Consider the following 27,195-nt stretch of genomic DNA (forward strand, 5'->3'; position numbering starts at 1 on the left):
TGTTCCTTGAACCTCCTCGGCCTAATTATGTAGGTATGACCCAAGTACTGAACCCTGTGTGGATGTCCACTGGATTACTTGGCTTCTTCCAGGCAGTATTACTTACCATACCTAGGCCTTACCCATGAAGGCTCTGATCATTATTCACAAGGCGTCAGTGGAGCGCCCCCAAACAAGGTCTGGGTCCTGTTAATTCTTCTTGAGGATTTGGCATGGTTGCAGCCTTGATCAGTAGTGCTCATGGTTCCTGAATGTGGGCTCTGAAGGGGTCAAACTGCAAGATCTTTCATTACTCCACCCTCTTAGATCTTGATATTTACTATCATACTTGCCGCCTGCCTGTCTGCACCTCTCGGCAAGTAAACATTCAATAATATTGGCCTCCCACCATAGAGTTGTATCTATTACAGCTTCAAGCTCATTCTCCATCTAGACGACTTTTACTTGATCCAAGACTTTCTGGATTGCTTGCAGGAGCCTACCGATGGTATCCAACTGGGTCACAAAGTTGGCAATGGAGTCCGTTTAGTCCATTCACAGCCCCCCACAGGCCATCCACTCCCATACACAGATGAGCGGGCCCGGCATTAATGGACACAAAAGTGAAATGTTTGCATTAGGAAGCTCCTTGACCCTATAACTTCCATTCCAGTAGGTCTTCCGTTCTGGAGTACTACCAACCCATCCTAGATCTGGTATGATCACATCACTCTCACTCACAGCAGGGCAACTTTAACCCCGCCATCAAAAAAATACTACGCAGTAACCCCATCACCCATGCTTGGACTATATAAATGATGTAGCTGGATATATATTGCAGAAGCCCAATAAATTACCCATGAGTGGAAAAGGCACCCTGCAAAGCTCGCTTTCAGGAGGCTCAGATTCCACAAGAGCAGGAAGAGAGACAGAACCTGTCAGGGTGCCACTTTAAGTGGCAGGAGAGTCTAGAATGCTATGTGAATTCTTATTGTCAAGGGACAGAGGGTACAAGTGTCAGGGCCCAAGGTATTCCACTGCCGCCGTCACCACCCCCAGCTCCTGCCACACCTGCCGGATGGCACTGCCAGCATCACCTATTAACCATCACACTTAAAGAAGTGTAACATACTGCACTTAACAGGTCACACACAGCTGGAGGGATGGCCCGGCAGAGCGAGTTCTATCCTTTTTTAATACACTGAGTTGGTGACACGTATACTGTGCTCACAAATAAGGCTGAACGTGCCACCATATGGAGTACTCTTAGAAACAAAGGCTGCTGCCTAAAAATAAGCGCTGGCGCTGAGCCCTGCACAAAATACCACCCATTCTGTTACCTGATAGTGGGCAGCTGCGCCGGCCGCTCTAATATCTTTACCTATTCTCGTTATTTGTGATTTAAAAAAAACTTTCTTTAGTTTACTTTTGTTTCCGCTCAGGAGAACTGTCCTGCCACACCGGCATTCACTAGGGCCTTCTAAACAAACAAATAAATGACAAATATACAGAAATAAATACAGAAGTAAATAAATAATAGTAAATAAAAGATTCCGACGATGGTGGCGATCAGCTCCGGGTCACTGTCAGCTCCCTGAACAATCTCCGATTCTTTTTAGGGTTCTGAGGACATCTGCCTTGGCCCACTCAGAGTGTCCCAGTAAGAGTAGGCACCTCAAAGCCCTCGCTCCTTGCCACGGGCCGTGGGCACACTGGTGGCCCGGGGGTATTATCCTTCTGCAGCCGGACAGATCTAAGGCTTCAGAACAACCTAAGATGACAGCAATCACAAGAAGGTCGTGTCAACCTCTTCCCTCCACAATGATAAATTGTTTTGTGTTAAAAGGTACCACGCGGTCGGGTTTCGTGGTTAAAAAACTACTAGGATACAGACACTTTAAGATGGTCTTGGAGCTTCTAAAGTCCAGCTTGGTCTCCACCAATGAGGCCTCGAAAAAGCCATGAAGTTCCTTATAGGGCAGGACAGGGCAGATCGCCCAGTAGGGAAAACGAATCGGACCTACATCATTCTTCCATGGGACAATGCAGCCAGTACGTGATTCGCCCAACTGGGGCCAATAAGACAAGGGCTTTTTTAAGGCAAAATACAGTAATTAACGGCAAGTCACAGTAATGAAGGCGATCATTGGTGATCCGATAGGATAGAGGTGGGAGTGAGCATTAAAGGGCCAATATCGTCACTGATGTGTGTCTTCTCAATTCGTCAACCGGAAGTTGATGTCTGTAATCCTGACTTCCGTTTTGTGGTCTGTTCAATAAAGGAACCAGTGGGCGAAACAGGTGTCGGATGAATTATTACATGCAAGAACGACATGCAGCACAGGTCTGAAACGAACAGAAATTCTACTGGGGAAGAAAGGATATTAATACATTTGCTCTACGAAGTTTTTTTTAATTTGAAATTGGAATTGTTTTTAGTCGTTGACATGTTTCACCAAACACCGTGGGATAATCATACAAACTTCAGGTATCTCACACTCAACTACATGATAGGGTGCCAAGTTTGAGAATTCGCCTGGAAGCCACGAACAAGGTCACAAGTGCTCTAGCTATGTTAATAGCATAACATGTAAGAACTGCGGTGCACAGCAGATACAAATCTGGCACTGGGCAAAACTCCGTCCACCTTTGTCGCTGTTTGCAAAATAAATGTTTATTTTGAGGAAAGCAAAATGCACAGTGTGTACCAGAAACAAATATTGTGTGTAAAGATTAAAAAATTGTCCCCGGGGAAATTAAACGAGCAAGAAGCGATCACAGGTGCGAGAAGGCACCGTTTTTACGAGGAAGGTGACTTCCCAGATGGCATTTGTTTGCTCGCTGGTAACATGAGCACCTCATCTCACTCAAGATGCCGGGCAGCGCCCTCGACGGTGCCAACGCGCTCAAATGACAGGTGCCCTCCGTTAACCCGTGAGGTGCCAGGGCGCGGGCTGCTCCCGTGCCCACTGCATTGTCCGCGCCCCGGCTGGAGGGCATCACCCACGTACATGCCCTGGCTCTCCCTGTGGGGTTGGCAGGCACTGGCAGCGGGGCGCTCTCCCCCCTCCATGTTCCCTTCCCCAGCAGTCCTGCCAAACGGGGACAAGCCAGAGGAAATGCCTCCTCGTGTTTGTTTATACAGCGCCACATGCTGCCACACGGCCACTTCAAGGCGCTACGAGGACAGTGCGTGAGGCTATGGTTCCAACTAAACGCACGCAGGTAAACTGGGGCTAAGAGGAGGTACCGGTCTGTGGTGCTTACACACCCTTTCACAATAACACAACGCGAAACCCATTCCTAAAAGACTTGCTCCAGGCGCCTGGGCCTCTGCACTGCAGAAGCCTGCCGTCGATCCACCTGCGTCCACGGAGGAAATAAGTGATTGGGTGAAAGGTCCGAAAGTATGGGCCATGTTCTCACACAGCTGGCAAGTTTGCCTCACTGGAGAGAAACCTGTGCAAACAGCACTAGATGCGGTACATAGCGCCTCATTCCCAGCATCATGTGGCCTTGTTTCTTTACAGGAGCACCTCCATTGTAATGTAGAGAAGGAGAAGCGTCCATTGGGTGAAAGGGCGGCGCACTGATTCTCTTTATGCAAATGGATCTTAGGCCATCTTGGAACAGCAGGCACTCCTTGCCTAATACAAGGGATGCAGCAGCCAAAGTAATCCTCCTGAATGGAGGACTGTGCAGTGAATGGTCTGCTGGGAGGATAACACATGGATGGATGGAGTCTGCTGAGCAGGGCTCACTGGGCCGGCCATGTCTGTGCCACTGAGAAGAAGAAAATTGGTTACTTACTTGTAACTGTAGTTCTCCAGTATTGGTATCTTTCATAGATTCACATGCTTGAGTCTTCCCCGTCATCGAGGTGGGAGTCCCACGGTAACCTTAAATAAATATAAATAGCAGTAAGAGTATTACACTAGGCCTCAATTGTCTATACAGGCACTGTTATAGCCTATCCATGTTCTTTTATTAAAAAAAAAGAACCAAACCTGAACTACAACCAATCAGGTGACAGCACCGTCTAGAACACTTCCGACAGAGGCTGTTTCCCTCAGACTTTCCAGTGCGAGTGTGAAGTACATAGTCTTAGAAATCAGGGGAGCCTCTGAGGGGAGGGAGGTGGTCGCATGTGAACCTATGAAAGATACCAATACTGGAGAACTACAGTTACAGGTAAGTAACCAATTTTCTTCTCCAGTATTGGATCTTTCATAGGTTCACATGTTTGAATTAGAGTAGCGAGCAGTAATATCATGTATTCTAGCCATAACATCGATATCAATAGGAATGATGCTACATTCAGCTAATATTATAAAGCAATATACATGTGTATTGAGAATGATAACAGCAATAATAATAATAATAATAATAATAGCAATATTAACAACAATAACCTTAGACAAGTATAGATCACATACCTTTCAAGTGGAAGGTGGGATAACCAGGGAGGCTCACCTTAATGGAACAGATGTCTCAGCACTGTTTGCCTAACGGCTGTATCCGTTTTTTTTGATCATCCAGGCAGTAGTGCTTTGTAAATGTATGCTGGCTGGACCATGTTGCTGCCCTGCAAATGTCCCACGAAGAGCGCTGCTGATGTGGCTACCGCTCTGGTAGAGTTTAACCTTACTGTGCAGCAATTTTCCTGCCTGGGCGTGACAAAATTGTATAGCTGATCTGATCCACCTGGCAGTATTCTGCTTAGATATTGCAGATCCTTTTCTTGTATCTCCATATTCTACGAATAGTTGGTCCGATTTTCGAATGCTTTGTGTTTTTTGAAGATAAAACTTTAAACATCTCCTTACATCTAGCGAAAGCAACGCTTTCTCCGAAACGGTCTGTGGGTTAGGAAAAAACGTTCTTAAAACCACGGGCTCATTTAGATGGAAGTTTGATGGTACTTTTGGTATATACTTAGGGTTTGTTCGAAGTATAACACCATTTGGAGTGAACTGAAGAAAAGGTTCCTTTATGGTGAAGGCTGGTATGTCACTCACTCTTTTTGCTGATGTGAGAGCTAGTAAAAGCGATGTCTTCCAAGAGATGAATTTTAACTCTTACCTGTGGATTGGTTAGAAAGGAGGCTTCATGAGTTGTCTTAACACCATGTTTAAAGACCGTAGCAGTAGAGGTTTACGCACCAGTGGAAATACTCTAAAAAGGCCCTTGAGGAATTGTTTTAAAATCCTGGCAGAATATAGTGAGGAGGTCTGCTGAGAGCAGTGGAATCTTGAAATTTCCACCACATGTACCTGTATTGAGGAATAAGAAAGTCCAGATTTTGCTAAATGTAATAAATAAGGAAGTATTTGTTCCAAGGGTGACAACATAGGATGTACTCCTTCCGTAACACACCACAAACAGAAACGCTTCCATTTAAGTTTATAGGTATTATTGGTGGTGTCCTCTCTGGCTTTGGCCAATATTTCTCTAAATTCCGATGAAATGTTCAAGGTGGAGTATTCATTAAATTCAGGAGCCAGGCCGATAAGTGTAGAGATGAAGGATCTGTATGCCTGTCTTGGCCCTGGTGCATGGTCAGTAAGGCTGATGTCTGTCTGAGTAGAACATGTGGTTGTTCTGAATACAGGAGTTCTGTGAACAAGACCTGATTGGGCCACCTGGGTGACACTAGGAGGAGACGGCATCCCTCTGCTTTCATTTTGCTGATCACTCTGGGGATGAGTGGAATCAGCGGAAAAGCGTAGGCATAGATTCCTAACCATCTCATCAAAAAAACATTACCCCACAACCCTTTTTGGGGATGCCTGCTTAGGTAATATGGGCATTTCTTGTTCTCGTATGTAGCAAAAATATCCAGATTTGGCTTGCCCCACTTTTGGAAAAGTTGGTTGAGAACTTGTTGTTCGAGTTCCCACTCGTGATACAGGATGAATGTCCTGCTCAAAGAGTCCATTAGGAGGTTGGCTTATCCTGGCAGGTGTTCTGCTTGCAGAGGTATTTGATTTTATATGGCCCATTTCCATATGCTCTGAGCTTGACGTGAAAGCTCCAAGGACTTTGTGCCGCCCCGTTTGTTCAGGTAAAACATACTTGTGATATTGTCCGTTCTGATGAGAATTTTTGGGTTTCGTATTTTTAGTAAGAAAGCCTTCAGTGCCAGATCTATTGCTTTCAGCTCCAGTTGGTTTATGTGAATCTGTTTGTCCTTTTGTGCCCAGTTGCCACTTATCTGTAGATTTTGAAGATGGGCACCCCAACCTTCGAGCGATGCATCTGTGGTTATTATATATTCCAGCACTTGATGAAGAAAAGAAAGGCCCTTGGATACGTTTGTCTGTTTTTCCCACCAAGACATGGCAGTTTTCATTTCTGATGTGATCTGAATTCAATCGTCGAAGGTGCCATCTACTTGGAGCCACTGAGTGTCTGGTTACTCCTGTAAAGGTCGCATGTGCAATCGGCAATTTGGGATCAGTGGAATGCATGAAGAAATCATTCCTATGAATGATCTGTAATTCCGAACTGAAACAAACTTATCTCTTGAGAGCTTTAGAGCCATTTTGGAAATCTTTCACTCTTTTGAGATGGAAATGCTTTGCTTCAGATAGTATCCACTATCGCTTCTAGGAAATTCAGCTTCTTTGTGGGATGGAAGTGTGATTTGCGATAGTTGATGGTAAGGTCTAGAGTTTTGAGCAACTGGAGGCAAGTGGATGTGTGCTTTACCACGTGAGATGTAGTGGATGCCTTTATAAGTCAGTCGTCCAAATATATAAAGACTTGTATCCTCAGCTGACGTAGGTGAGCCGCTACTGGGGCTAGCACTTTGGTAAAAATTCTGGGGGCTGATTTTAATCCGAATGGAAGGACTCAAAACTCTAGATGTATACGAGCTACCCTAAACCTGAGAAATTTCAGACAGTTTCAATGTAATGGGATATGGAAATACACCTCCTGGAGGTCTAGAGATGTCATGTGATCTCCTGTGTTCAAGAGGCATAGAATGTCCTGAAGCATTGCCATATGAAGAGTTTGTTTTTTCAGGAACTTGTTTAAGGCCCTCAAATCGAGTATGGGGTGCCAATCCCCTGAAGGTTTACTAGAAAAAAATGGGAATATAATCCCTGGTTCCTGTGCAGAATTGGAACAACTTCTATTGCCCCTTTGTGTATCATTGAATATACTTCTTTGAGGAGCTGTTTTAACCATGGAGGTGGTGGTCCTGATGGAGGGGTATTTGGAGGCTTCTGAATTAATTCTATAGTATGTCCCCGGGATACTATATCTAGTACCCACTTGTCTGATGTTATCCTTGAACACTGAAGGATATGGTAAGTGATGCGGCTGCCAATCTTTGAAACACAGGTGGGGCTAGTAGCTGGTATGAATGCATGGTCATTGTTTCTGCCTGTGCCTCTGCCACGGGCAGCGGTTCTTCCCCTTCGTGGGGCGTCTATAGGCAGCTGTAGGTGGTAATCTGTATTGCTGGTGCTGTTGTCCGTACTACTGTCGAAAACCTGTTTGAACAGTTTGGTATTGTTGTCTATATGTTTGGAAACTACCACGAAAGGAGTAACTTCCCCTGCTTCTAGCCCCTCGAAATGGCTGTCTTCTGTACTGCAACGTACCTATGGATTTGGCCGGGTCTATATCCACCTATATGTATTGTAACATCTCATCCATATGCTTGCCGAAGAGGCATTACCCATCATATGCCATGTCGAGTATTTTGCTTTGTACCTCTGGCCTGAAAGAGGTAGATTTCAGCCAGCCCTGTCTGCGGAACACCACTGTCCCCGCCAATTGTCTAAATCCTGTCAGTGAGATATCGATCGCGCAATCAATCACTTCGGCTGCAATCTACTTAGCGTCCTCAGGCAAGAGGTCAATGTAAGCGGACATGTCTGCCCACATTTATTGATCATATCTGCCTAGAATGGCTAACGAGTTGGCAGCTTTGACTGTTATTGCTGCTACTGAGGAGAACCTTATCCGTATGTTGTCCAGACGGTATCCTTCTCTATCTGGCGGGATGATATTGGTGTTGAAGGGTTTTTCGAGCAGTGTTGCGCCACCTTAGGTACCACGGAATCCGGCTTCAGTTGCGCAACTAAACAAGCTGGAGAATCTTCCGGGGGTTTATACTTTTTCTCCAAACGTGGGATCTGAGAAGGTATCGTAGCTCGGTTTTTCATTGCTTTCAATCCTTCTTGCCATATAAAGTCAACTATAGGTATGGCTCTAACTGACTTTTTTGATGGTTCCTTAAAGTTATACAGGAAACAATCAGTTTCTCTCTCTCTCTCTCGAGAGAGAGAGAATGGGCAGTTCAAAACATTTAGCCGCTCTTTCCATTAAATTATAGAATCCCCCTATATCCTCTGGGGGTGAATCCACTGGTCCTGCAAACGGTGGTGATGGCGTAGGAATCAGGTATCCGCCCCACTCACTAGGAGCGGTTTCAGGTATTTCTCCCTCTTCCCTCTCTTCATCTGTGGATTGAGGGTCATCCTGAGGTTGCTGTACAAAAGGGATGCTCGTATCCGGTCTAGACGGTGTCCCTGGATGGCTAGGGATAGGGGTCTGCAGTCCTGGTTGCAGGTCATACTGCTGTATGGTTGGAGTTGCTGGTACTGAGGGTGGAAATCTTCTGTAGTAGTCATGCAACATGCTTTGGAGATCTGTCACTAATGACCTTGGCATAGGGACAGAGGTGTCTGCGTCACCATATGTGGAATACAACAGATCTAGTTCGACTTTTGCTGAATAACAGCTGTCCTGATATTGATCATCCTCATCGCCATCCGGGTCCTGATATTTGACGTGAAGTTGTGACGGACTGTTGGCCGCTCCAACCATTCCACCATCTTGAGAAGATCCGTCATCATCTAATAGGTGTTGAGGAGGATACGGTAATACCTTACTTGGGGAGGTAAACATTGGTAGGATTGGAGATGCTTTCTTCTCTACAGTTATCAATGATAGAGGGAGAAACTTTGACATTCCTGTAGTGGTCATTGTCAGATTGTTCGTCAACGCTTCTCTTGTTGCTGTGTCCGTCGCCGACGGTTGTGTCGTCGACGAGCCTGTCTTTGATGGACATGCCATTGACGTTTGCGTCGTGGATGGTTGCGTCATCAACATGTCCCTTGTCAACGAATCTCTCGTCGACAGGTCTCTCTCCGACGGGTCCCTCGTTGATGGGGTCTTCCATTTGTGTCTCGGCGACGGGTCTGATGTCGAAGCAATCTTAGGTGGTTTGTCTCTCGTCGATGATTTCCTCATCGACGCTTGCGTAGCTGATGATTGAATAGTCATAGACGGTGCCCTTTTGTAGATTTAGCTGTTATGATCGTCGTCAATGATAGTGGTGACGACGTGACTATCATAGGGGACAGTGCTGTGGTGAATGTTGACGTGATCGTCATCGTCGTTACTGTAGCTGTGGTCGTCAACAGTATTGTCGATGACAAGCCTTTTTTGTCAGACTCTGAAGAGTATTTATTCGTCTTTCTCCTCGGTGACAAAGACAGAGAAGCCATTTTTGGAGGTGCTTTTTTCCCCAAAGGTCTTGTAGGTTTGAGTGAACCTTTTTAAGGCTTTTAACTGGGTTTCTGGCGATGAGGAGGCATAGTTTTCTTGGCCTTTTTGTTTTCTTAAAGAAACGTGTTTAGATTTTAAAAAAAACTTTTTTGGGAGGTTCTGCAGAAAGTCTTTCTTTACTTTTAGGCCTTTTTAGGGATTGAGAAGTCTGTGAGGAGGCCTCACTCTCCTCAGAAAATAGGTATTCCATAGCCTTCTGCTTTTGTAGCCATAACAAAAGTCTACCCTCTCTGTCTTTCAGGGTTTTATGACTGAAAGTGTGACACATCTTGCAATCTCTCACCGTATGGTCTGGATGTAGGCAGTAGATGCTCTTCTTGTGGGGGTCATCAATATGAAGTCTTTTTCTCCCACAATTGTTACAATTTCTGAAAAGTCCTTTTTTAGTTTGTTGGGACATCCTGTCCACTGGAAATCCAAGATATATGAAAGAAATTTTCCTGTCAGATACCTGCAGAAACAGAAGCTGAGCAGAGCTCAGGAAGACTCCCTTCACACCACGTGCAGTAGAAAATCTGAGGGAAACAGTCTCAGTTGGGAGTGTTCTAGAGGGTGCTGTCCTGGTTTCAGAGAAAGCGCTGCATTCGCTAGATGTAAGGAGATGTTAAAGTTTTATCTTCAAAAAACAGAAAGCATTCGAAAATCAGACGAACTATTAGTAGAATATGGAGATACAAGAAAAGGCTCTCTGATATCTAAACAGACCATTGCCAAGTGGATCGGATTAGCTATACAATTTTGTCACACCCAGGCAGGAAAATCGCTGCACAGTAAGGTTAAAGCCCACTCTACTGGAGCGGTAGCCACATCAGCAGCGCTCTTCGCGGGAGTCCCCCTGCAACACATTTGCAGGGCAGCAACATGGTCCAGCCAGCATACATTTACAAAGCACTACTGCCTGGATGAGATGAACAAAACGGATACAGCCGTTGGGAAAGCAGTGCTAAGACATCTATTCCACTAGGATGAGCTTCTCTGGTTATCCCACCTTCCACTTGAAAGGTATGTGATCTATACTTGTCTAATTGTTATCATTGTTAATATTGTTACTATTATTATTATTATTGCTATTATCATTCTCAATACATAAGTATATTGCTTTCTAATATTAGCTGAATGTAGCATAATTCCTATTGTTATCGATGTTATGGCTAGAATAAATGATATTACTGCTCGCTACTCTAATTCAAACATGTGAACCTATGAAAGATCCAATACTGGAGAAGAAAATTGGTTACTTACCTGTAACTATAGTTCTCCAGTATCTTTCATGGGTTAACATGCGGCCCACCCTCCTCCCCTCAGAGGCTCCCCTTATTTCTAAGACTATGTACTTCACACTCGCACTGGAAAATCTGAGGGAAACAGCCTTTGTTGGAAGTGTTCTAGACGGTGCTGTCACCTGATTGGTTGTAGTTCAGGTATGGTTCTTTTTTTTTTTTTTATAAAAGAACATGGATAGGCTATAACAGTGCCTGTATAGGCCATTGAGGCCTAGTGTAATACTCTTACTGCTATGTATATTTAAGGTTACCGTGGGACTCCCACCTCGACGACGGGGATGATTCAAGCATGTGAATCTATGAAAGATCCAATACTGGAGAAACTCTTTTCCAGTCTGAAGCATGAAGCAGTGGTTCTTAACCCATGGTCCTGGGACCCCCAGGGGGTCCATGAAGCCTACTCACGGGGTCCACAACTGCTTAGAAAATGTAATCATATTAACAGATTAATAACGTGTATATAAATAAAAACGCAAAATGTACAAAATAAAATTTGAAACATTCTATAAATGTGAAGAAATGTGATTATTGGAAGCTAAAAATTAAGGTTGTATCCTCAGACTGATTTGTGAGAGGGCAAGTGAATCAAACAGAATATAGTATGGACAATGAGTGACCTCAATTGAATTTAGAAAAGCTCCACCTTCCCATTCAAATTTGGATTTTTTTAAATATTTGTTTGTGAATTAAACAAAATATTTAATAATTTATATGCTTGTTTGATAAATGTTTGTTTCTGTATTTTTAAAGTATTTTTCGTGATTCAGTTTATCGAAAATGCTTAGGGCGGGATTCCCTGCTTCCATTACCTACTCACAGGGGGTCCTCGAATTCCGGTAATGGTTAGATGGAGGTCCACAGAAGTCAAAAGATTAAGAACCACTGGTCTACAGCAAGGAGCAGATTGGCAGAAGGTGCCGACAGCTTATCCACCCCACACTCCAGTTGATCGGTTCCATATTATACTGCCCATCACACACCCTACTATCCTTTCTTGTTCAGCAATCCTCCTCGATGGTGATCAGTCATGTTTTTTGCCAACTGCAAGAATTCTATTTGCTATTCTCATCAAAGTGCTCTTTCTACAAGACTACGTCAATTGTCTCAGAGACCAGAAAGACAACGACGGATCCTAAGCTGAAGATAACTTACTTCGGATAGTCTTTAAACACAAAATTTTACTGGCTAACCATTTACTTTCAGTGTCTTATCAACATTCATTCGCCTGAGTGGCTATACACTTCTGGAAACTTTTAATACCCAAGAGCACCAACATTTGTTTTTATAATCTGAAGTTACTTTGATCAATGAAAGTTACCCCATGCTACTAAGTAAAAGCATCACTGTTCACAAGACGCAGCACATCATACAAGATTACAATCCTGACAATCCCACAAGAAATTACCTGAAGTGTTCACCTCAGTGCACCAGGAAGGGGAGGTGTGTTAATGTCTAAATCATTAATAATATAAAATCTCTCCACATAGAATATAAAATAAGAAAATAACAGCTGTAGGAGCAAGTGCCCTCAGGTACCAATGAACTGAAGTCACAATAAGGCTCTCCAATTCAGCAAGTATGAGCAGAAGCCAGTGCAGTTATCTAGCACCTGTTTTGTTGAAATTCTTCTTTTTAAATGTTTTATTTATTTTCTGGTTCTATTTTGCGCTTTATCTAGTAGTTAATATTTCTATTTTCAGAGGCTACAATTCAGTCATTCTTGTGGCATAATTATTATGCCACAGTTCTGCCAAGGCCACACCTCTTTTTTCCCTTACAACCAGTGGCGGCCCCCCATTAGTGCAGAGGAGCGTCACCCTCCCCCCCGCTGCCAGTGCAGCAAACCAGTGAAAAATAAAATGGAAAGAAAAATAATTACCATTTTATTTTTCACTGCTCCCACCCTGAGCAACGTTTGGGGGAGGGGCAGCTGCTGACTGGCAGCAGGGGAGTGGCGCTCACTCCCCCAGTTTACACTGTTCATTGCAGTTTGGCCGGCTGTCTTGAGCCGACCAGCCTCCCATGCGCAGTGTAAACCTCTCCACCTAGCTGTCTTAGACATCTGGGTGGAGAGCAAGCACAGGCCCTCTGTGCCTGCTGGACCGTCGAGGCAGCCCACTCCAGCCAATCCTGGCGCTGCTTTCATGCTGCTCATCTGCAGAATGAAGGCAGTGTTGGGATTTGGAGAAGGGAGCTGACTGAGGCTTCAGAAGGTGCCCTGGCATCAAGGAAAGGTCTTGAAAAATCTACTCTACTCGCTATGGCGAGTTTTATTTTATGAGGTCGAGCTATTTTTACATCCTGCTCTCACCTTCTGGTGAGTGGACAAAGAACAGGTGTTCTGTTCAGTCAGAAACTGAATTAGCAATTAAGATGCCTTATTCTTGTCACATTTGCTCAGTGTTCAGAGACAGAGGTCAAAAGTCAGTTTGTCTTCTTGCAATGCAAATACTTTCCCTTGTGACTGCAGAGTTCCAGGATTGTAAGGTGAACTGTCTGAGCTATGTGAAATTACCTAACACACAACATTTATATAACTAAGTCAACTTTACAAACATTTCAAAATATATTTCAGTAGCTGTGAAAGACCATTTGTTGTACTTCTATATGATGAGAAATGTATTTTAATAGGATGAAAAAAAAGTCAGAACACGTTACTTGGTGATGTGCAAATGATAAATGTTTTCTGAAACCGAAATTTCACAGATTATTGTTAATACACTATATAGTTTTATCAGTATAGCTGCAAGTTAGTGGGAAGGTTTTTGGACATTTCCTGGAAATGTACTGTCTATAAATGACAGTGCTCTACCATGTCATGCTTTAGTTATATATTTATTAAAAGTGAGTGTTTAAACAAACTGAGAAACACTCCCACCCTGATGGCAAAGCTATTAGTAAACTGAGAGGCAAGCCATGCATGAATCATGTGTACCCTATATATGGGCTAAATTTATTATACATGGAGCAAACATTTAGTGCATTTAATCAAACAATAGCTGGTTTTTTTTTACAGCAGAAATGCTAAACTCACATATTTGAAGGTGCACTCATATGTGAGAATGAAGAAAAAGGTGACGGTAAAATACAGTATTTGTCTAGGATCACACAATTTGAGACCTGTTTCCGGGTCAAGTACATTACAGTTAGGTCGAGTAGATTATTCAAGCTACTTGACCTGCAGGTCTAGTAACATTTTTATGATTTTTCGAGGCCTGGAGAAGCGTGGGTAAGTACTTTTTTTTTTCTTTTTCCTTTGAGCCCACTGGCAGGCACTGTGAGAAACTCACATTGCCTTCAGATTTAATTCCAGAGCTCTTAGTCACAGCCCGTTATAAAAACAAGCCATGATTAAGAGCTTTGGAATCTTAGCCTAAACGCATTGTGATTTTTCGACCGTGCCTGCTGCTGGACTGGCACTGGCTTGATAACCCTCCACTGTTGAGGGTCACAGGCCGCCACACTTACAACTCCCCCTTTGGTGACATTTTCTCCTTGTTTAGTGTCCTGTACCCTTCCAGATGCTGATGATTTTCAGACCTTTTTCGTGTTCCTCCTCCAAACCAAAATGTCCGACTGCTTCACAGCCGTCAAGCAATGGACCCACATTTAGCATTGAATGCTTAATTCTGTCCAGGCAGGAATCATCTACTGGCCTGCCTCGCTAGTCCCTTTTTGAAGTCGACACATCACGACTCAGGACCATTCAGTCCTTTCACGACATAAGACCAGCCTCCAGTGTCCTTTCCTCCTCTGCAAAACACCATCAATCCATCAGGTCCTTTCACCTCATTTGTAGGTTAGCACCCCTTCGCCAAATGTTCCTATGTAGCAACTTGAAAATATGAACCCCATTTCTCAGAAGAGGACCACAACGTCTCAAAACAAACATTAGCAAAGCCAAAAGTTTTTGCCTTGGTATACTGCCTTTTGGCACTGTCAAGTCTGGTTTGTTTTGTCATGGTTTTCATAAACATTATTGTTGAAGGGCCTGCTAGGCATGTGCCAATACAAAAAATGTGCCAAAATCAAAAATATGTTTGGTTTCTTAAGGCCCACATTGACATAGTAGTTCAGCTCAGAAGGGAACTACTTTGCTAATCAATGAGTTTTTGTGAAAAGGCAAAATGCTGCCCTCATAGTGAAGCTAGTCGGTGGCTGGAGTGGGCTGAACCACTGCCACATGCTGTATGCTGGAGCGGATGGAAGAAAATGAGAAATAACACAACAACATGCGAATGGCGGAGGGGGGCTCGCTAAAAGCCAATAAAAGGAAGTATATTGTAAAAATATACATGTACAAGTACAAATAAAAACAATGTTTGAAACCTAAATCTGAATTGCCCAGGCTCACTAACACTATAAAGAGAATTCATTAAAAAAGGATGTAGAATGAAATGTGTTAAAGCTAATTATTCTTACATAAGATTACTTATGTTAAATCTTTCCAGCAGAACATGTCTCCACTTGCCACACTAATGCTTTCATGTGTTTTAATTATGATACAGACTTTTTCTTGTCTGAGGTTCTTTTTAACCTCAGAGACCAGACATAGCCAAAACCAGACACAATATAAAAAAAATTGGGACTACTCAATGAAGTATCTTGAGGAGGGATGACAATGCCTTCCAAACACTTAGCGTTAGATTAAAACCGCTCCATTAATTGCGAATCGACTGGTAACAGAAGTTACCTGTTGATTCAGAATTTAGAAGATCTGCAGTAACCAATCTATGGAGTTTTATATGGAGGCTCTTGGGAGTACTAGGAAAAATGGTGTCCTTGCGAGGAGGTCCTGAATGTTAACCACACAAAATGCCAGTTACCAGTATCCTTATCCATCCCATAAGTAAGTACAACATCATTTGTACATTGTAAGTGCAGGGCTGGAAAAGGTGCTTAGGAGCCCACCCCCGGTGCTGCCGAATGCCAGGCTGATAAAGGCTGCACTGCTGAATATCCCGTCTACCTCATCCGCATCCCACTTCGCGCCTCTTCCTTCTGTTTATCTCACTCTTTGAAGTTATTTTTCATCCATGCTTTCTATGTTGGGTTCTTCATCTCTAATACAGCAACATCTTAGGATAGAGAAAATCAACAAGGTCAGTGGGCCTTTTTTTAGGCTCTTGTATAGATAACTCCATTAATTGTCCTCTAAAAAAAGCTTGTCCAATGGGAAAACGAGATATTTGCAGCCGAAAGTTTCTACCCCAAACAAGCAGTCCAAGACATATCAGCTCTAAAGGTATATTTTCCTAGTGCGGGTAAAAAAAGAAAAAGGGCTAAGAATGTATTAACAATCAATGTAATGAGTTCAGAAATAGTGGTTCAAATCAAGTCAACAAAGGATCAATGTATACAACGACCAAGACAATTCTTTGGCTAATTCTCTTATTGATGACAATTATCAAGAATTGGTAGAAGCTGAAGAGAGGTGGTCTTTGCCAGATTAAGGGTAAATTCCAGTGTAATCGATACTGGAATGTTTCTATCAGCAAAAGGACTATGGACAGAATGGGTCTCCAAAAGGGGCCTAGTAGTTCTAGCCGGACTGTTCCTATTGGAGAAGAACGAAGGCTGATTTGCATGTGGCTAATCCCTGCAAGGATTAGCTGATTTACCAAAAACAATGGACTGGAGAGCAGCCCAGAGTAAATACAAGTGACTTAGACTAGGTCGAGCATTCCGACCATCAATGTTTGTTTCTCTCAATGTGATGCCCTAATTGTGATGGCTATGATCAGACATGTGCCCTATACGTGGTTGCCTTCAGTTTATTTCACCAGAGATGTGGACAAAGCCATAACAAGAGTTACATTGTTTTTAAACCAAGAGGGAAGATTAAAGTTCAATGAATACAACTGAACAATTCCCCATGACGTTTGGACAAAGAGCAATTAAATAATCTAAAAGGTTGCAGCACTAAAAGATTAATTAACCGATAAAGGTTTACCAGACAATTTTATTACTAAACTTCAATACTGGTTCTTCAGTGCTGCTCTCCAACTTTATATCCTCACGAGGGACTTTAATGCAACGATGCATACAACAGTGGAAAGATGAGACCAAATTCCTTGAAGCATTTTGAGGAATAAATGCAGGACTTTCCCAATTGTTAAACCAAATGCTAGAGGAAAGTAACTCTATTCAATAGTACTTGCGAAACATACTTTTTATGCGTGATGGTCATTCACAAATACCAGCCAATGCAACGAAGAGAAGACCCCTTCCAAAACAACATATTAAACCTTGGTACGGTTTCACTGTAGTCTGAACATATTTAAACTTATTTTCACTAGAAACCGTGAATCTTTATCTGTTCAAACCAACCAAGGTTAGCCAAAAATATAAAAGAGGTATTTGGTGTTGTTAAGATAATGATCCAGTAACATTTACAGTCTATAACAGACTAAATCAAAGCTACGTGCGTGCGGCCATTCTCTCCAATGTTGTTGAAACATCGCAAAGCTTTGGAAATAGTGCGTTTAAAAAAATAATAATAATACCATGCCTTTAAAGTTATAGTGAGAAATGTTAGCTTCCTGCAAAACACAGACTAACCTGAAATACCTGCTGAGACCTGTAAGTGAAAGCAGATGAGCAACATTTTGCAAACAAAGCTAAAAATATATTGTGTCAAGTCCAAAATAATGAATTTTGGTAACACAAAGATACATTTCAGCAGGACACATTTTGAAACTTGCTTAGGAGAATGTCAGTTTTATAACTACCTACATGAACATGATTCTAAAAGATTAAACTGTGCATACTTCTTAAATATATAGGCAATAAATCTTAAACTCTAGGAATGCTAGATGACCTATTGCATAGTGGATGCAAGAAACAGCTGTCTCTTTGTACTCCATGACGTCCCAGCAGCATCTGACAAAACTAATCACTAAAAACTAGCTTCTAGCCTGGAGCACTGCTTGCAGGTGCGCAAACAACTACTATTTTATCTATCAAATTAGTGTTAGCTAATTATGGTGTAGGTACACTTGAGAGAACTCTCTGATGCTTTGTGTTACCTTGCGTACCACCCAGTCAACCAGAAATGTCAACATTTATCTGTAGTTTCTGAGTGAAATATTAAGAAGGAATGAGTCTCCATTCATCAATATGCAGGACACAATGAAGTCCTCAATCAATGACATACCTGCCACATGCCTTGACAAAACCGCAAATTGGACATCTAAGACCTTCTTAATGCTAATGTCAATAAAAATGGAATTCCTGCTCATCACAAGTCCCATTAAGGCATTTGATTAAAAGAAAAAAACACTCTGGAAGCTACTTTTGGTTCCACCTTATTCTAGGGCTGCAGATCAACAGCATAGACAAAGCGACCAATTATAACATTCATTGACTTAAAATAAGGAAAACAATTATTTCCTCCCATCCACCCAAGAACAGTAGCACAAGCCATTGTCATCTTGCAACTTGCTTTTGGTAGACTTAATTAACTATCATACCCAAGTCTCTTCTCACACCACTGACGGATGTCTCCACTCCACAGTGAGGCTAATATCAAGTACAAACAAACACGACTATGTGCTACCTACGAAAGCCAGAATGAAATTGCTATTGGATATCTGGCTTAATGAAGAAGTTCATCTAGAGAATGACACTACTACTTGACAAATAAGGTAACCATATCTAGAGTCCAAAGGGACTCATAATTAGAGATTCTCTTTATCCAGAAGTCGAGAAATTCAACCCATCCAAGCCCTACATCGGACATACACAGGAGTAACTACTTTATTCGGTCATTCTCTTTCATTGGATTTACAGACACAACACTCTCACCTTGTTGCCGGGAAACGTTTAAAGTCTTCTCTCTTTAAATTACACTTGGAACAATACCGATGAAAGCTCGGGTGTAATCATTCATTTACCTGCTTGCAATTACAACACCGTTGTACATTTCACTGTAATCTAATGTAATTTTGCAAGTGGTTTTTATGTATTAAGAATTCAGGTTATATGACTATATTAAGAAAATGTTCGCTACTGAAGGTTGTTAAATAAATGCGTAAGGCCTATTGAATAATTAAGTATATGGTTTTAACTAAGTTCTACATCTCGCAAAGGTATTTGCCAGTAAGGTGGCTCCATAGATGTCAGAAGGACGGGAGATCTCAGCTGATTATCCACCTTATTTACAGTGTGAGAGTTGGTCAGAGTTATATCTGGAAATCGTCCCTGGCCTTAGGGAATTACAAAAATGTAAAGCTAGGGTTACTCCATGTGAGTACTACAGTCAGATAAGTACAGCAGGCCAATGCACCATACGGAATACACTATACTTAATATAATTTGGCTTTTGAAAGTATTGTTTCAGATGAAACTGAAACAACATACCTTTGTTGATTAGCCACTGGTCACTAACTCTATATAAAAATAAAATATCACTACTTTTGGGAAAAACTAGATTCTTGAGAATGGAAACTAAATCACAGGATAGATATTACAACATGAAAATTGTCACTTTAAGACCTCCAAAGCCTTGCCTGTATCTGTACAATCACGAAATGACAGTGCCATCTATGGAGTGACATCTCTGGCATGCTTGTCATTACAAAATTGACTTTTATTTTAAGCTGGATAACTCAAAACATTTTCAGACGTACAAAGAATGTCAGATGTCTCCTAAACACCAACTCATCTGCAACTGCCGGATATGGGGCTATACAGAACTGCGCCATTTTCTGTTAATATGCCCCAGATCTTCAACAATAATTCGTAGAATATCGACTCTGGTAGACTTTGAATGAGAATCCATGGACATGCACTTTCTCCTTTAAGAGAGTCATCTGCATGCACGCCAAGAAACAATTACAAGACACCTTCCAGGTTATTTTGTAATTTTACTTTGGCAATTGCTGCAAGGGAAATTCAACAGCCTCTTGACATACAAGTGCTGTTGCAGCCTACTATGTGGGGGAAAGAGGGGATGGTAAGGAGCACCCCTAATAAAAGATGAAAAACAACCTTGGTGAAGCTGTGATTGGAGAGACTTGGGAAACGGAACAGGAAGCAGTCCGATTAAACACAGAGAGGACCTACACAGCCAATCCCAGTTTTGTTTTGGGGCCTAGGCCCACCTCCATGTCGGTCTCCGCTGATGAGCCTGGTGATCACAGAAAGGTGTGGACGGGCCAGCAGGCGATGGTCTAAGCTGTGTGGATTATACACTGAACAGCCCTTGAGGAGCAACAGTGGTATTCCCTCGATAGGCTGAAGGGAGTGATTTATCAAACGAAAGGGTGGCCTGGAGTGTACGCTTGCAGAAACTAAAGGAAACAAAAACACATCTCACAGGAAATTTACTGGAGGAACATCTAAGGTGAGTGATATTCATGCTGTCAAATGAACAGAACCATACTGCTGCATGTGATGGGAAGAACTATGAACAATTATGTTTATATACCATGCATGTTGGTATAAAGAATATAGCTACGTCTGTGACTGTTTTCAGCTGCACTGGTGTAGTGAAAATAGATTGGATTTGTCAGCTGTGAGTGAAAAGCTGGAACTACTTTTTTGGTACATTCTTAACTCTTTAGATATCCTGGGTACTGATGCATTTTAAGTCTGATCTGAAAAACTTCTGCCATGCTTGATAATTGTGCCTATACATTTCTCTTTTTCGGATATAATTTAAATTAACTGTAAATGTTGGTTGTTTGCCTTATCTGATATAAATGCTATTATTAAACCAAGACGAGACATTTCTTCACTAACAATAGGGGCTTTGGGGTTCTGGTGACATCACAGACATGCAAACTTCACTCCTGTTGTTCACTTGAAGGCTCTCGGAACCCCTCAGTGAAGGACGTCTCTGTTATCCGCACAGAACCATTAATTAATTTTATATATTATTGTAATTCGGCGCCTTCTTATTCTAATTTAAGATACTTTAATCATTATTTTGCATACCTTCAGATGAAGAAGGATACCACAGTTTGAAATCCAGACATCTTAGGTTCCCATCTTTGTTTTGTGTAATTCTACAGTTTTCATGATCACAGAACACAACCAATACACCTTGGAAATATAGTTCCACGCTTACTTCTAGTACCCTGCACTTGTCAGCAAACTGAACACGCTGCTTCTAGTCAGAAGCATAAGCATGTTTGCCCTTTGCCCTGTACAGAAAACATTTCCCTTAGGAAGAAAACCCTTAGCTGGCGCCTTCTGGAAATACAGCGCCGTCTGAGGCACATTTACAGTCCCCTTACCCACGTAACTCCAGCATGTTTTGTCTCTGAATCTGGATAGACAAACTGCATGCAAAAAGCAATTGGGAATATGTATTAACACTGTAAAGGTTGGGTGTTCACCACATTTCCTATTAACCCACCAGATCCCCCTTCAAGGAAGACCTCTGTTCCAATTTGAGAGATTATATGTATTCACACTTATGATAATGGAATATCACTTAAGCAGGCAAATTCCTTCTAGATGTAGGTGGGATACGGGTTTGGAAATTTTCTTGACTTGCGTTTCTGTGAATCGAGATCTGAGATTTCATTAGTTCCAAAGTTCTGCAGCTGTAAGGGCAATTTACAATTTAAAAACTGTTTGTGGCTCAGATAAGATGGGCCTATACATATTTTCCAACAAATGGACTGACTTAAATATCCTTTCTTTGTAATAAGCTATGGTGCCACTATTGGAGAACGTTTCATAACTATGTTTTATGCATGTGTCCCTAGTGTTCCTTGTAATGGGTTGTGGATGGGTCTGTGTGCGTGTTAGTGTTTGGTAACCAGGCTCTGCTGCAGAGAAGAAAGAGCAGAATTTGCCTTTCAGAGGTTTTACACCACTCTGAATTCTCAGCTTTTAATCGGGGGCCTGCACAATCCCCAGACAGAACAAATAACCGACCAGTAAGGAAACCTGAATGCCACAAAAAACAAAATTTTATTACAAACACGGAGGCTCCTATTATGCTAACTTCTCTTGCTTTAATTTGAATAGCAGCCAAGATAAACTACAAATCCCAGCAAACCCAGCTGGGAAACTACAAAATATGTCATACAGTGGGTAACCAATCAGAGTCACAGATGAGTATAAACATATTGGCTGAGAGCAACAAGTCCTCTTTTCTTGCTGCTCGCAGTCAAGGTAAGTACTATCTTTCTACTCATGTGTTTACATTTCCTTAGTATGTGTATTTGGTGTTCTTCTTCTTTATATAGTTTCTTAAGCATTTCTATTGTTATGCGCTTCCTTTTAACACCCTTTCTCTGTTCGGTTCGTTTTTTGGCTCGTATTTGTGCCGTTTTATAGTTTTTCTTTATCGCGTCCCCAACGTTCTAAACTGAACGCCTGGGGCGCGCGCTGTGCTCGGCAGCGTTTTGTTGACAAAACACGAGCCGGCACAGCTTCTGACAGCGTGTTAATTCAACGCGCGTCAGATCAGCTGTTTCATTTCAACTCGCGGCATTGCGGTCACGCTTCATTAGCGCGACCGCTCTCAAAACAACATTCACTCGGTACCGGTGAGCTTTTCTTCAAAACAACTATTACCTCAGCTGTTTTCTTTTTCCGGGGCTCAATTTAATTAGAGTTTAAAGCCGTTTTTTCAGGCTTTTTTCTAACAGACACCCTACAAATATTTTCTTGTTTTTTTTCTGATGGCTGAATTATTTAACCCTTGTTTGAGGGGCACTCCTAATTTAATCCTTAAATAATTTACTAAAATATTAGAAATTATCCCTGTTGCTATGGAAAATTATTCTGAAGACGAAGAGGCTCAACATTTTAAAGAGGATTTAGATTCCTTTATTCAAGACTCTGTCCAGAAAGCGGTTTCCTCCTCAATTTCTGATTTTTCTAAGACATTTGAAGCCTCTGTCAAACGATTACTTTCTACTGCCACCCCTTCCAAGGCCAAGAAAAGAAAGACAGACAATGTTGATGTTAATTCCGACTCTCCGTCCAAAAATGTACCCAACCAACCGTCCACCTCCAGTATTTCCTTTCCCATACAAATCACTAATCTGGGAGATACAGATGACGATATGGGTGATTCCGACATGGATAACGACACGGATAAGGATGATCCAGACATAATGATCTGGTCAGGGCCTGTGGAGAAGAGGCGAAAACTTCTCTAAACAAATTGGGAGAGTCATCTCAAACCAAATCAAAAAGTACTTTATTGGATTTTGTGGGTCAACCGATGTTTGATCCATCCCTTATCCGTCACCCTAATTCCACTGAATGGACTCCCTGTGACCATGTCTCTGAATATGTTTTTAAAAATCTACGTCAACCGTTAGATAAATTAGTACGCAATAGACTTAAGTCTGAGTGCCCCAGACCCTCCCTCCCCAACAACATCACTAATACCCCTGTCATCGACCCTAATATGATAATGTTTTTTACTAAATTTGGGAAAGATCCCCAAAAAGGTGTGGACAGAGCCTGGACCAACTGTCAGGACAGGTTGCTTGACCTCTCTGGCCCTCTCACCAGAATTTTGGATTTGGCAGAAGAAGCCAGAATGGAAGGCAAGAAAGTTGACCCGGTCATCCTTTCCAATTGGGCCCAACGGGCGATTTGCCTACTTGGCAACACAAACGCCTCAATGGCGCAAGAAAGACGCAAAAGCCTGCTACTCAAAATCGATCCTAAACTCAATACTCTTGCAGCTAAGGAGACGGGTCCGGAAGCTAATGGTTTGCTGTTTGGAGATTTCTTCATTAAAGAACTCAGTAAATATGTACAAACTTTTACTTCCATGGACAAAGCGCAATCTTCCATGCATAAGATTTTTCATTCTTGTGTTTTTGGAAGAGCCGGCAAAGGCAGGAGCCGCTTTGCCGGCCGATACACCCAGAGAGGTGCGGTCAACCAGACCAGAGGCTCCACTTCCTATCAACAGGAATACAAGCCACAGTTTTACCCACAAAGGTATCGTTCCTTCAGACGTGGCTTCAGATCCAGAGGCTCCCAAAACTCAGGTAAGCGCTCCTCTTTATGGTTCATTGTTGGTGGGAGGCCGGACGGCACTATTCATGACAAACTGGCAGTCTTTAACCGCAGATCCATGGGTCCTGCAGACAGTCTCAGGCTATCATATAGAACTCTATTCAGTTCCTTTTCAACATCATGTTCCAAAACCCCTAATTTTTTCCAAACAACAAGACACTCTTCTTTCTCAAGAGATCCATTCTCTAACTCTCAAGCACGCGATAGAGCCATGTTTCCCTCATCCTTCAGGCTTCACCAGTACGCTATTCTTGGTCCAAAAAAAGAACAGGAAATATCGTCCTGTCATAAACCTCAAATTTTTCAACAAATTTGTGGTTTATCACCACTTCAAGATGGAAACTATTCTCCATCTTCGAGATTCGTTATTGACAAACGATTGGATGGTTCGTTTAGACTTACAAGATGCTTATCTCTCCATTCCCGTTCATCACTCCTTCAGGAAATTTCTACAATTCCAATGGAAGGAACAATTTTACCGCTTTACGTGTCTTCCGTTTGGCCTTTCTTCAGCTCCTTGGTGCTTCACCAAGGTGTTGAAGCCAGTGATAACTCACTTAAGAGCACAAGGGGTCAGAATTATAGTATACTTAGACGATTTCCTAATTCTACACCAGGACAGATCCTTACTCATACAACAATTAGACATGTTTGTTTCCCTACTTCAGAATCTAGGGTTTCTTATAAATAAAGACAAATCCAACCTCATTCCGTCCCATCACATGGAATTCTTGGAGTTTCTCATAGACTCTACCGAAGCTACACTTCATTTTCTGGCTCAAAAGATTTCCCACATAAAAAAGGAAATACACTAGGTTCTCAACAAATCACAGCTTATGATCAAAAGTCTTGCCCGTATAATCGGTCTGTTAGCCTCATCTATTCAAGCCATATTTCCAGGTCCTCTTCACTATCAAGCGCTTCAGCGACTAAAAATTCGACATCTCCGAGAAGGCTTTACCTACGAGGATCTAATCCTGTTAGATCACGAATCCCGGATCGAACTCCAATGGTGGCTCGATCACCTAGACGCTTGGAATGGCCGGGCAATATTCTCTACAGCACCAGATCTTGTCTTAGAATCCGATGCAAGTCGGACTGGTTGGGGCGCAAGATGCGCTCAGTTCTCGACTGGAGGTTTATGGTCAAGAGAGGAGTCATCTCTGCACATAAACTGTTTAGAGATTCTTGCAGGTTCCTTTGCGATCCAAACCTTTGCCAAAGACAGGGTAAGCTGTTCTATTCTCCTCCGGATGGACAACCTTTCAGCAGTACGGTATATAAATCACCTCGGAGGTACTCGGTCAAAATCCCTCGCCGAACTAGAGAAAAGTCTATGGGAATTTTGCCTTCAAAATCAGATTTCCCTACGAGCAGAGTACCTTCCGGGAAATATGAACACAATCGCAGATTGGTGCTCCAGATATCTTCAGGACTCCAGCGATTGGTGTCTTCACCCTTCTATCTTCAACAATCTCTCTTCCAAATTCGGTCCCTTCTCTGTCGACCTCTTTGCTTCTGGTTTAAACACTCAAATCCCTCAATTCTACAGTTGGCGGCCAGACCCCCAGGCTTTGGCCACCAACGCCTTTCAACAGGACTGGTCCAACCAAACCAACTATGCCTTTCCTCCCTTCATAATGATCCCCAGAGTTTTGGCGCAGGTCCGCCGTCAATCCACCAAAGTGCTTTTGATTACCCCCCTCTGGCAGGGTCAGCCTTGGTTCCCTTCAGCTCTCGAATTACTCATAGACCTCCCTGTTCTTCTTCCACTCTTTCCCTTCCTTTTGTTGAATCCTCAAGGACAACCTCACAACTTGATATTCAATTAATCTCTTCAGTTAGTCGCATGGATGGTTTGGGGAGTACCCCAGGAATTTCGCAGGAAGCTGCAAGCTTCATACGTCAAGCCTGGGCTCCCGGCACAACCAAAGCTTACAAGTCAGCCTGGTCAGTCTGGCATAATTGGTGTCTGCTCAGGGGTGCCAATCCCACTTCAGCAGATGTAGTCCTAGTTGTTAATTTTTTAGCCTCCCTGGCAGCCCAGGGCAAGGCCTACAGAACAGTCAACATGTACAGGTCCGCAATTTCCGCGGAACATGATAGAATCAATAATAAACCCATTGGCGAACATCCTCTGATTTGTCGAGTGTTAAAAGGAGTTCGTTTTACCAAACCCCCTTTACCTAAGTACAATTCCATGTGGGATGTTAATGTAATCTTACAGTTTCTCTTATCTCAACCGTCTAATTCCCTTTTATCCCTAAAATGTATTTCTGCTAAACTAACCATTCTCCTCTGTCTAGTTTCCCTTAAACGTATTTCTGACGTTAGAGCACTAGATGTTACTTGTACAGTATACTCCTCAAGGTGTTTTCTTTCAGGTTCGAAGAAGAACAAAAACTAACTTAATGTCTGTTTTTTATCCTTATTTCCCTGATCATGCTAATATATGTGTAGGAACTTGTTTGAAAGAATACATTTCAAGAACTAAAGATTTGAGAAGGCCTTCTGAAACTCAACTCCTCGTCTCATCCAGATCCCCTCATAATCCTGTCACTTCCTCTACTCTAGCCCGTTGGGTAAAATGGATTATGGACCTGCCCGGTATCAATATCTCCCTTTTTGGGGCCCATTCCACCAGAGGAGCTATGGCTTCCAAGGCCTTTTGGGCAGGATTGAGTTTAGGGGACATTCTCAAACCCGCTGATTGGTCAAATGTCTCAACTTTTAGAACCTTTTATTGCAAGCCTGTTTCCCATGTAGCTAATTCAGTAATTTCTATGCTTTGAACTAGCATAATACGAGCTTCCGTGTTTGTAATAAAATGGAGATTTTCTTAGCTTTAGTGAAAGAAAGTCTAAGATTTTATTAAACACACAGAGGCGAGTATTATCCCACCACTATTGTTCTTCTGTTTAACCCTCCCTTTTATTCTGAGCAGGTACAGCTACCGCTACCAACCAGACATCCTAAGGTTCTTTCTTCACCCTACCAGGATACTCCGATGGCCATACCTTCCTGGATTCAGGAAAGGACTCTACTTCAAGACCTTTTCATCCCCGATCTAGATCAAAAGACTGTTCATATTGTATATCGTTTTGAAGCTTTATTTTCAATTTTATTGGCATGTGCTATTTTACTCCTGATTGTACCTTTGTTCAGAGTGGCTTAACTGCTCTGCAAGAAAAGAGGACTTGTTGCTCTCAGCCAATATGTTTATACTCATCTGTGACTCTGATTGGTTACCCACTGTATGACATATTTTGTAGTTTCCCAGCTGGGTTTGCTGGGATTTGTAGTTTATCTTGGCTGCTATTCAAATTAAAGCAAGAGAAGTTAG

At 42.4% G+C, this 27,195-nt stretch overlaps 1 protein-coding gene across 7 annotated transcripts in view; it reads right to left on the bottom strand.

Moving 5' to 3' along the window:
* The window catches only part of JSRP1 (junctional sarcoplasmic reticulum protein 1), a 189,168-nt gene that overhangs the window by 60,398 nt on the left and 101,575 nt on the right, over window positions 1–27,195 (bottom strand). The gene's annotated exons all lie outside the window — the stretch shown is intronic.

Source organism: Pleurodeles waltl, chromosome 12, assembly GCF_031143425.1.
Source record: "Pleurodeles waltl isolate 20211129_DDA chromosome 12, aPleWal1.hap1.20221129, whole genome shotgun sequence".
NCBI lineage: Eukaryota > Metazoa > Chordata > Amphibia > Caudata > Salamandridae > Pleurodeles > Pleurodeles waltl.